Genomic DNA, 10,532 nt, shown 5'->3' on the forward strand with positions numbered 1-10,532 from the left:
TCATGTGCCCATCCCCGGAGCAATCACTGATGCAAGGTAGGTATTGTATTCTGATTGACTCTCCTGGATGATATGCCTATTCAGGAACCAGGGACCATGCCCAGTCAGGTGGTATATTCTGACTTACTATCCTGGATCATGTGTCCAAAACTGAAATGATCACCACTGCCAGGTGGGTAGTGTATTCTAATTGACTCTCCTGAGTCTTATATCAATCCCTGGACCAATCACTGTGGCCAGGTAGGTAGTATATTCTGACTGGCTATCATGGGTCATGTGTCCATTCCTGACCACATCGCCATTGCCAGGTAGGTAGTGTATTCTGATTGCCTCCCCTGGGTCAAGTGGCTAGCCCTGGACTAATCATGATGGCTATGTAGTTGGTGAATTCTGATTCACTATCCTGGATCATGTGACTACACTTGGATGAATCACCATGGCAAGGTAGGTAGTTTCAGATGAACTCTCCTGGGTCATGTTCCTAGCCCTGGACCAATCAACAAGACCAGGTAGGTAGGGTATTCTTATTGCCTCTCTTCAGTCATGTGGCTAGCCCTGGGCAAATTACTTCGGCCAGGTAGGTAGTGATTCTGATTGGATATCCTGGGTCATGTGCCTATCCCTGGATCAATCACCAGGGACAGGAGGTAGTGAATTCAGACTGGCCCTTATAGGTTATGTGCCTATCCCTGGACTAATCACCATGGCACCATAGTTGGTGAATTGTGATTGCCCACTGGATCATGTGACTCCATTTGGACCAATCACCATGGCAAAGTCAGAAGTGTATTCTGATAGGCTCTTCTGGGTCATGGCTCCTCTGGGTCATGTCTAGCCCTGGACCAATCACCAGGATCAGCATGTAGTATATTCTGATTGACTCTCTTGGGTCATGTGGCTAGCCCTGGGCCAATCACTTTGGCCACATAGGTATTGTATTCTGATTGGCTCTCTTGGATCATAGGGCTAGCCCTAGACCAATCACCTTGGCCATGTAAGTACTGTATTCTATTGGCTCCCTTGGTCATGTGGTTAGCCCTGGACCAATGACCTCAGCACGGTAGGTAGTATATTATGGTTGGCTCTCTTGGGTCACATGGCTAGCCCTGGACCAATCACCTCAGCCAGGTAGGTAGTGTTTTCTGATTGGAAATAAGGGTCATGTGGCTAGCCCTGGACCAATCACTGAGGCCAGGAGGTACTGCATTATGATTGGCTGTCTTGGGTCTTGTGGCTAGGGCTGGATAAATCACCTCCACTAGGTAGGTAGTTTATTCTGATTGCATATCTTGGGTCATACCCTGTCCCTGGATCAATAACCATAGCCAGGGGGTAGTGTATTCTGATTGGCTCTCATAGGTCATGTGCCTATCCCTGGACTCATCACCATGGCCCCTACTTGGTGAATTTGATTGGCTATCCTGGATCATGTGACTACCCTTGGACCAATCACCGTGGCAAGGTAGGTAGTTTATTGTGATTGGCTCTCTTGGGTGATGTTGCTAGCCCTGGACCAATCACCTCCACCATGTAGGTAGTGTATTCTGATGGCTGTCTTGGTCTTGTGGCTAGACTGAACCAATCACCTAGCCAGATAGGGAGGTTATTATGATTTTATATCCTGGGTCATAGCATATCCCTGGACCAATAGCCATAACCAGGAAGTAGTGTATTCTGTTTGGTTCTCATAGGTCATGTGCCTATCCCTGGACTAATCACCATGGCCACCTAGTTCATGAATTCTGATTGGCTGTCCTGGATCATATGACTCCCCTTCGACCAAACACTATGACAAGGTAGGAAGTGTATTCTGATTGGCTCCTCTGGGACATATGCCTAGCCCTGACCCAATCACCAGAGCCAGGTAGCTAGTGTATTCTGATAGCTCTCCTGGGTCATATGGCTAGCCTTGGACTAGTCACTTTGGTTAGGTAGCCAGTGTATTCTGATTGGATGTCCTGTCATGTGCCTAACCCTAGACCAATCACCAGGGGCAGGAGGTAGTGGATTCTGATTGGATCGCATAGATCCTATCCTATCCCTGGACTAATCACCATGGCCATATAGTTGGTGAATTCTGATTGGCTATACTGGATCATGTGAATCCCCTTGGACCAATAACCATGGCAAGGTAGGAAGTGTATTCGGATTGGCTCCCATGGGTCATGTGCCTAGCCCTGGACCAATCACCGGCACCAGGTAGGTAGTGTATTCTGATTGGAAATTCTGGGTCATGTGGCTAGCCCTGGACAAATCATTGAGGCCAGGAGGTACTGTATTATGATTGGCCCTCAAAGGTCATGTGCCTACACTGGACTGGTCACCATGGCCACATAGTTGGTGAATTCTGATTAGCTATCCTGGATCATGTGACTACCCTTGGACCAATCGCTGTGGCAAGGTAGGTAGTGTATACTGATTGGTGCTCTTGGGTGATGTTGCTAGCCCTGGACCAATCACCTCCGGCATGAAGATAGTATATTCTGATTGACTCTCTTGGGTCTTGTGGCTAGGCCTGGACAAATCACCTCAGTCAGGTAGGCAGTTTATTCTGATTGCATACCTTATCCCTGGACCCTATCCCTGGACCAATAACCATAGCCAGGAGGTAGTGTATTCTGTTTGGCTCCCATAGGTCATGTGCTTATCCCTGGACTAATCACCATGGCCACCGAGTTGGTGAAATCTGTTTCCCTATCCTGGATCATGTGACTCCCCTTGGACCAATCATCATGGCAAGGTAGGAAGTGTATTCTGATTGGTGCCTCTGGGTCATGCGACTAGCCCTGGACCAATCACCAGCAACAGGTAGGTAGTGTATTCTGATGGGCTTTCTTGGGTCATGTGCTAGCCCTGGCCCAGTCAGCTCTGCTAAGTAGGGAGTGTATTGTGGTTGGATATCCTGGGTCATATGCCTACCCCTGGACCAATCACCATAGCCAGGAGGAAGTGAATTCTGATTTGCACTCACAGGTCGTGTGCCTATCCCTGGAGTAATCACCATGGCCACTTAGTTGGTGAATTCTTATTGGCTAATCTGGATCTTGTGTCCACCATTGGACCAATCACCATGGCAAGGGAGGAAGTGTATTCTGATTGGCTCCCCGGGGTCATGTGCCTAGCTGTGAACCAATCGCCAGGGCCAGGTAGCTAGTGTATTCTGATTGGCTCTCTTGGGTCATGTGGCTAGCCCTGGACCAGTCACTTCGGCTAGGTAGGCAGTGAATTCTGATTGGATGTCCTGGGTCATGTGGATAGCCTTGGACCAATGACCAGGGGCAGGAGGTAGTGGATGCTGATTGGCCCTCCTAGGTCACGTGCCTCTCCCTGGACTAATCACCATGGCTACATAGTTGCTGAATTCTGATTGGCTATCCTGGATCATGTGACTACCCTTGGACCATTCACCATGGCCAGGTAGGTAGTGTATTCCTTTTGGCTCTCCTGGGTCATGTGCCTATCCCTGGACTAATCACCATGGCAAGGTATGTAGTGCATTCTGGTTGGCTCTCCTGGGTCATGTGGCTAGCCCTAGACCTATCACCTTGCCCACATAGGTAGTGTATTCTATTGGCTGTCTTGGGTCATGTGGCTAGTCCTGGACCCATCACCTGACCATGTAGGTAGTGTATTCTGATTGGATATCCTTGGTCATTTGGCTAGCCCTGGACGAATCACTGTGGCCATGTAATTGGTGAATTCTCATCGGCTATCCTGGAACATGTGACTACCCTTGGACCAATCACCATGGCAAGGTAGGCAGTGTATTCTGATTGGCTCCCAAGGGTCATGTGCCTAGCCCTGGATCAATCACCAGCACCAAGTAGGTAGTGTATTCTTTTTTTTTCAATTTTTTTTAACATTTATTTATTTTTGAGAGATAGAGACAGTGTGAGCAGGGGAGAGGCAGAGAGAGAGAGGAAGACACAGAATCTGAAGCAGGCTCCAGGCTCCAAGCTGTCAGCACAGAGCCTGATGTGGGGCTCGAACCCACGAACCGTGAGATCATGACCTGAGCCGAAGTCGGACTCTCAACCAACTGAGCCACCCAGGTGCCCCAAGGTAGTGTATTCTGATTGGTTTTCTTGGGTCATGTGCTAGCCCTTGACCAGTCACCTTGTCTAGGTAGGGAGTGTATTGTGGTTGGATACCCTGTGTCATGTGCCTATCCCTGGACCAGTCACCTTGGCCAGGAGGCAGTGTATTCTGACTGACTCTCATAGGTCATGTCCCTATCCCTGGACTAAATACTATAGCCACATAGTTGGTGAATTCTACTTGGCCTCTTGGATCATGTGACTCCCCTTGGACCAATCACCATGACAAAGTAGGAAGTGTATTTTGATTGGCTCCCCTGGGTCATGTGCCTAGCCCTGGACCAATCACTTTGGCCATGTAGGTAGTGTGTTCTGATTGGATGTCCTAGGTCATGTGCCTAACCTTGGAGCAATCACCAGGGACAGGAGGTAGTGAATTCTGACTGGCCCTCATAGGTCATGTGCCTATCCCGGGACTAATCACCATGGCTACGTAGTTCGTGAATTCTGATTGGCTATCTTGAATGATTTGACTACCCTTGGACCAATCACCATTGCAAGGTAGGTAGTGTATTCCTTTTGGCTTTCCTGGGTCATGTGCTTATCCCTGGACCAATCACCAGTGCCAGGTATGTAGTGTTTTCTGATTGGCTTCCCTGGGTCATGTGCCTAGCCCTAGACCAATCACCAGCACCAGGTAGGTAGTTTACTCTGTTTGGCTCTCTTTTGTCATGTGCTAGCCCTAGACCAATCACCATGGCAATGTAGGCAGTATATTCTGATTGGATGTCCTGGGTCATGTGCCTATCCTTGGACTAATCACCATGGCCACGTAATTGGTGAATTCTCACTGGCTATACTGGATCATGTGACTACCACTGGAGCAATCATGGTGGCAAGGTAGGTAGTGTATTCCGATTGGCTCTTTCGGGTCTTGTGTGTAGGCCTGGACCAATCACCTCATCCAGGTAGGTAGTGTATTCTGATTGGATATCCTGGGTCATGTGGCTATCCCTGGACCAATCATCAAGGCCAGGAGGTAGTGAATTCTGATTCTCTCTCATAGGTCATGTGACTATCCCTGGAGTAATCTCCATGGCCACGTAGTTGGTGAATTTTAATTGGCTATCTTGCATCATGTGACTACCTTCAACCAATTATCATGGTAAGTTAGCTAGTATAATCTGATTGGCTCTTCTGGGTTATGTGCCTAGCCCTGACCCATCACCAGGACCAGGCAGGTAGTGTATTCTGATTGGCTCTCTTGAGTCATGTGGCTAGCACTGGACCAGTCACCTAGGCCAGGTCGTTCTTATATTCTGATTGCATATCCTGGGTCATGTACCTATCCCTGGACCAATCACTGTGGCCAGGATGTATTCCCATTGGCTCTCATGTGTCATGTGCCTTGCCCTGGAGAAATCACCACTGCCAGGTAGGTAGTGTAATCTGATTGGCTATTTGGGTCATGTGCCTATCCCAGAACCAATCCTGTGGCCAGGAGGTATTGTATTCTGTTTAGCTATCAGGATCATTTGGCTATCCCTGGATCAATCACTGTGCTAGGTAGGTAGTATATTCTGATTGGATCTCCTGGGTCATGTGAATATCCCTTGACCACTCACCATTGCCAGTAGGTTGTGTATTTTGATTGGCTATCCTGGGTCATGTGATTCTCCCTGGACCAAACACCAGCCCTTGGCTGTGTATTTTGATTTGCCCCCTCAATCTTGTGACTATTGCTGGCCCAATCACCATGGTCAGGTAGTAGTGTATTCTGAATCTGGGTCTTATGACTATAACTGGACTAATCACCATGGCCATGTTTGTGGTGAATTCTGTTTGGCTATCCAGGGTTGTGTCCATCCATAAACTACTCACCATGGCCCCCTAGGTTGTGTATTTTTATTGGCTGGGTCATGTGACTACCCCTGAACCAATGACCATGGCCAGGTAGGTAGTGTATTCTGAGTGCCTATCCAGGGTCATGTGTTGATCTCTGGACCAATCACTGTGACCAGGTAGGTACTGTATTCTGATTGGCTCTCTTGAGTCATATGCCTATCACCATGTACGAATCACCATGGCCAGGTAGTTAATGTATGCTCATAGGACTATTCTGGGTCAAGCGCCTATCCCTGGACAAATCACCATGTTAGGGAAGGTAATATTGTCTGATTGGCTCTCCTGGGTCATGTGCCTCGCCTTGGACAAATCACCATTGCCAGGTAGGTAGTGTATTCTGAATGGCTCTCCTGGGTTATGTGCCTACCCCTGGACAAATCACCATGGCCAGGTAGGTAGTGTATTCTGAATGGCTCTCCTGGGTTATGTGCCTCCCCCTGGACAAATCACCATGGCCAGGTAGGTAGTGTATTCTGATTGGCTATCCTGGGTCATTGCTGAACCCTGGACCAATCACCTGGGCCAGGTAGGTAGTGTATTCTGATTGGCTCCCCTGGGTAATGTGAATATCCCTGGACCCATCACCATGGCCAGTAGGTTGTGTATTTTGATTGGCTATCCTGGGTCACATGATTCTCCATGAACCAATCTCCAGGCCAGTTGGTTATGTATTGTGATTGACCCTCCTGGATCTTGTGACAATCACTAGACCAATCACCATGGCCAGGTAGGTAGTATATTCTGACTGGCTACTGGGTCATGTGACCATCCCTGGCCCAGTCACCATGGCCAGGTGGGTGGTGTTCTGATTGTCTCTCTGAGGTATAGGTCCATCCTAGAACTAATCACCATGACCTGGTAGGTAGTGTATTCTGATTCATTATCCTGGGTCATATGCCTAGCCCTGGACCATTCACCAGGGTCAGGTATGGAGTGTAGTCTGATTGGCTCTCCTGGGTCATGTGCCTGTCCTTGGACCAATCACCATGGCCAGGTTGGTGAGGTATTCTGATTGGCTATCATGGGTGATGCGCCTATCCCTGATTGTTTTTGGGTGGATATCATTAATAGATTGACAGCCTTACCTGAGGGGGAAGTTATAGTTCCTATAGGAAAAGATGCTAGGAAAGATGTGGCAAAAGTAATATGTCAACTACATGTATACAGTCAATTCCCTGAAAAAAATCTCATTTTGTAAAATAACACTAAAATTAATAGGACTAATAGAAAATAATTCAAGTCGGGGTAGAACACTCAGAACTTATACAACATTATTAGCAGAATATTGATAAAATAAGAAAAAGATGAATATCTCAGGTAATAATTTTGACACCTCAGACACACACCTTGGTATGGTTAAAGGCTGCCTCCAGGGATATTAAACATTTAAGGAACCAATAGAGAGAATTCTGCCTTGATAGAGCTGAGGAGATACAGATAGAAGCACAGTTCTAAGACAGTGAGGCTACTATTAGGAGGAGCACAGTAGGGGGTGCAATCTGTCTGATGCAAGAACCATGCAAGGCTGGGGTGTACCTTCCTGGGGAGGAAGTCTTGGGTGCAGATCCTCACCTATAAGGTTTTTTTTTAATAAAGCTTAAAAGGCTCCCAACTGTGCAGCAGGCAAGTTAAGTCGTTTTTCCTTTCTTGCTGAAGATTATAATCATACTCCAATACAACTTCCACATTATATTGACATTGCTCCCCTATTTGCAATTGCATATAAGCTCATTTTTATGGAAAATGTGTTCTAACAGAAGAGATAGTGTGTGTGTATATATATATATATATATATATATATATATATTTTTTTTTTTTTTTTTTTTTTTTTTTACCAACTATCAAATATTTATCAAGCACCTGTGATCTAATCCAGTCTTGTGTTTCTAAACTCTAGTCATTTGCAGGGCGCCTGGGTGGCTCAGTCAGTTAGGTGTCCAACTTCAGCTCAGGTCATGATCTCACAGTTTGTGGGTTTGAGCCCTGAGTCGGGCTCTGTGCTGAACAGCACGGAGCCTGGGGCCTGCTTCGGATTCTGTCTCCCTCTCTCTCTGTTCCTCTCCCACTCATGCTGTCTCTCTCTGTCTCTCAAAAATAAGATTAAACATTAAAAAAAATTTTAAACTCTAGTCATTTGTTAATGAATCCCAGATTCATGTCTCTGGTCTGAAAACTTCCTCTGAGTTGCAGACCCCATCCAGGAAACTGCTGATTACCCTCAGTCACCTTGATGACTAATAGGAATATGAAACTTACCCTGTACAATATCCAGCTCTTGATATTTCCCCCAGGTCTTCCTTTCAAGGTCTTCCCTATCTTGTTTAATGGCAACTCTCTTTATATTGATACTGAACCAAAAAACCTTACATCATTTTTTTTTTATTCCTCTCTTTCTCATACTCCATCCAATCCGTTAGCAAATCCTGTCTATTCTACCCTTCAAAACACATCTAGAATCTGGCCACTTCTCACAACTTGTGCTGCTAATGTCCTTGTCCAACCACCATCATCTCTGCTGTGTTGTTACAAACAGCCCAACTGGTCTCCTTGCTTCTGCCCTTTGCCTCCTATAATCTATTCTCCCACAGTAGCTGGAATGATCTTTTAAAACTACAGTTCCAGACATGTCATTTATCTGTTGCAAATTCACCACTGTCTGTCTCCAGAGTAAAAACCTGATTTTTATAATCATCCCTAAGTCCCTACATGACCCAATCCATACCATCTTTCTAAACCCATCCCCTTCCATAGTCTCCCTAGTTCACTGCACTGTATTCATCCTGGCCTCCTTCCCATTCCATCCACACACAAGGCTAGTGCACTGACTGTTCCCTCTGCCTAGAACTCTCTTCCCCCGGATATCATCAGGGCTCACTCTCTCAAATTTATGTTTCTCCTCAAAGGTCCTCTATCTCTGATGTCTTCCTTGACTGCCTGATTTATTTATTTTTTAAAGTATCTTTTTATTTTTAAATTATTTTTAATACTTTTTTGAAATAGAGATAGAGAGAGAGCAACAGGGGAGGGGCAGAGGGAGAGGGAGAGAATCCACGCTGAACGCGGATCCTGATGCATGGCTTGATCTCATGATCATGAGATCGTGACCTGAGCTGAAATCACGAGTCAATTGCTTAACCAACTGAGCCACCCAGGTGCCCCTTGACTGCCTGATTTAAAACAATGATTCTCCCACTTAACCCCAGCACCCTCTATCCTCCGTTCCTGCTTTATTTTCCCCCATAGTTCTTGTCCCATCTAACATACTAAATATTGTACTCATTTATTTATCTTCTGTCTCCCACATGTTCAATATAAGCTCCACAAAACATGCATTTCTGTTTTATCAATGTTGTATCCCTAGTACCTAGAACACTATCTGGCATGTTGTAGGTACTCAAGAAATTTTTGTGTGTATATTTGCCTGTTGTGTGCCAAGAACTATTCTTGGTATTAGGAATATGGCAAAAAATAAATGAGACAAAGCCTCCCCACTGTGTGCATCATGCACGTGTGTGTGTATGTGTGTTCAACTGCCTAACTCCTAGTATCTAGAAAGCAGGACTTATTTTAATATCATTGAGCCTATTCTGTATGGACAAGCAAAATTTTTTTTTGATTTATTTTTTATTTTTTTAAATTTACATCCAAATTAGTTGGTATATAGTGAAGCAATGATTTTAGTAGATTCCTTAATGCCCCTTACCCATTTAGCCCATCCCCCCCTCCCACAACCCCTCCAGCAACCCTCAGTTTGTTCTCCATATTTATCAGTCTCTTTTATTTTGTCCCCCTCCCTGTTTTTGTATTATTTTTGTTTCCCTTCCCTTATGTTCATCTGTTTTGTCTCTTAAAGTCCTCATATGGGTGAAGTTGTATGATATTTGTCTTTCTCTGACTAATTTCACTTAGCATAATACCCTCCAGTTCCATCCACGTAGTTGTAAATGGCAAGATTTCATTCCTTTTCATTGCTGAGTAATACTCCATTGTATATATATACCACATCTTCTTTATCTATTCATCCATCGATGGACATTTGGGCTCTTTCCATACTTTGGCTACTGTTGATCGTGCTGCTATAAACATGGGGGTGCATGTGTCCCTTCGAAACAGCACACCTGTATCCCATGGATAAATGCCTAGTAGCGCCATTGCTGGGTTGTAGGGTAGTTGTATTTTTAGTTTTTTGAGAAACCTCCATACTGTTTTCCAGAGTGGCCGCACCAGCTTGCATTCCCACCCACAATGCAAAAGAGATCCTCTTTCTCAGCATCCTGGCCAACATCTGTTGTTGCCTGAGTTGTTCCTGTTAGCCGTTCTGACAGGTGTAAGGTGGTATCTCATTGTGGTTTTGATTTGTATTTCCCTGATGAAGAGTGAAGTTGAGCATTTTTTCATGTGTCGGTTGGCCATCTGGATATCTTCTTTGGAGAAGTGTCTGTTCATGTCTTTTGCCCATTTCTTCACTGGATTATTTGTTTTTTGGGTGTTGAGTTTGATAAGTTCTTTGTAGATTTTGGATACTAACCTTTTATCTGATATATCATTTGCAAATATCTTCTCCCATTCTGTCGGTTGCCTTTTAGTTCT

General features: G+C 45.5%; 1 long non-coding RNA gene across 1 annotated transcript; it reads left to right on the forward strand.

Annotated features, from left to right (window-relative positions):
* Window positions 1-2,013: 2,013 nt before the first annotated feature.
* Window positions 2,014-4,342, forward strand: LOC128773934 (uncharacterized). The gene is made up of 3 exons (XR_008418428.1): window positions 2,014-2,740; window positions 3,313-3,417; window positions 3,664-4,342. It is a non-coding gene; the product is annotated as an uncharacterized LOC128773934 (long non-coding RNA).
* Window positions 4,343-10,532: the final 6,190 nt, after the last annotated feature.

The sequence above is a fragment of the Panthera pardus genome, unplaced genomic scaffold (genome assembly GCF_024362965.1).
Source record: "Panthera pardus isolate Hobbes unplaced genomic scaffold, ASM2436296v1 HiC_scaffold_27, whole genome shotgun sequence".
NCBI lineage: Eukaryota > Metazoa > Chordata > Mammalia > Carnivora > Felidae > Panthera > Panthera pardus.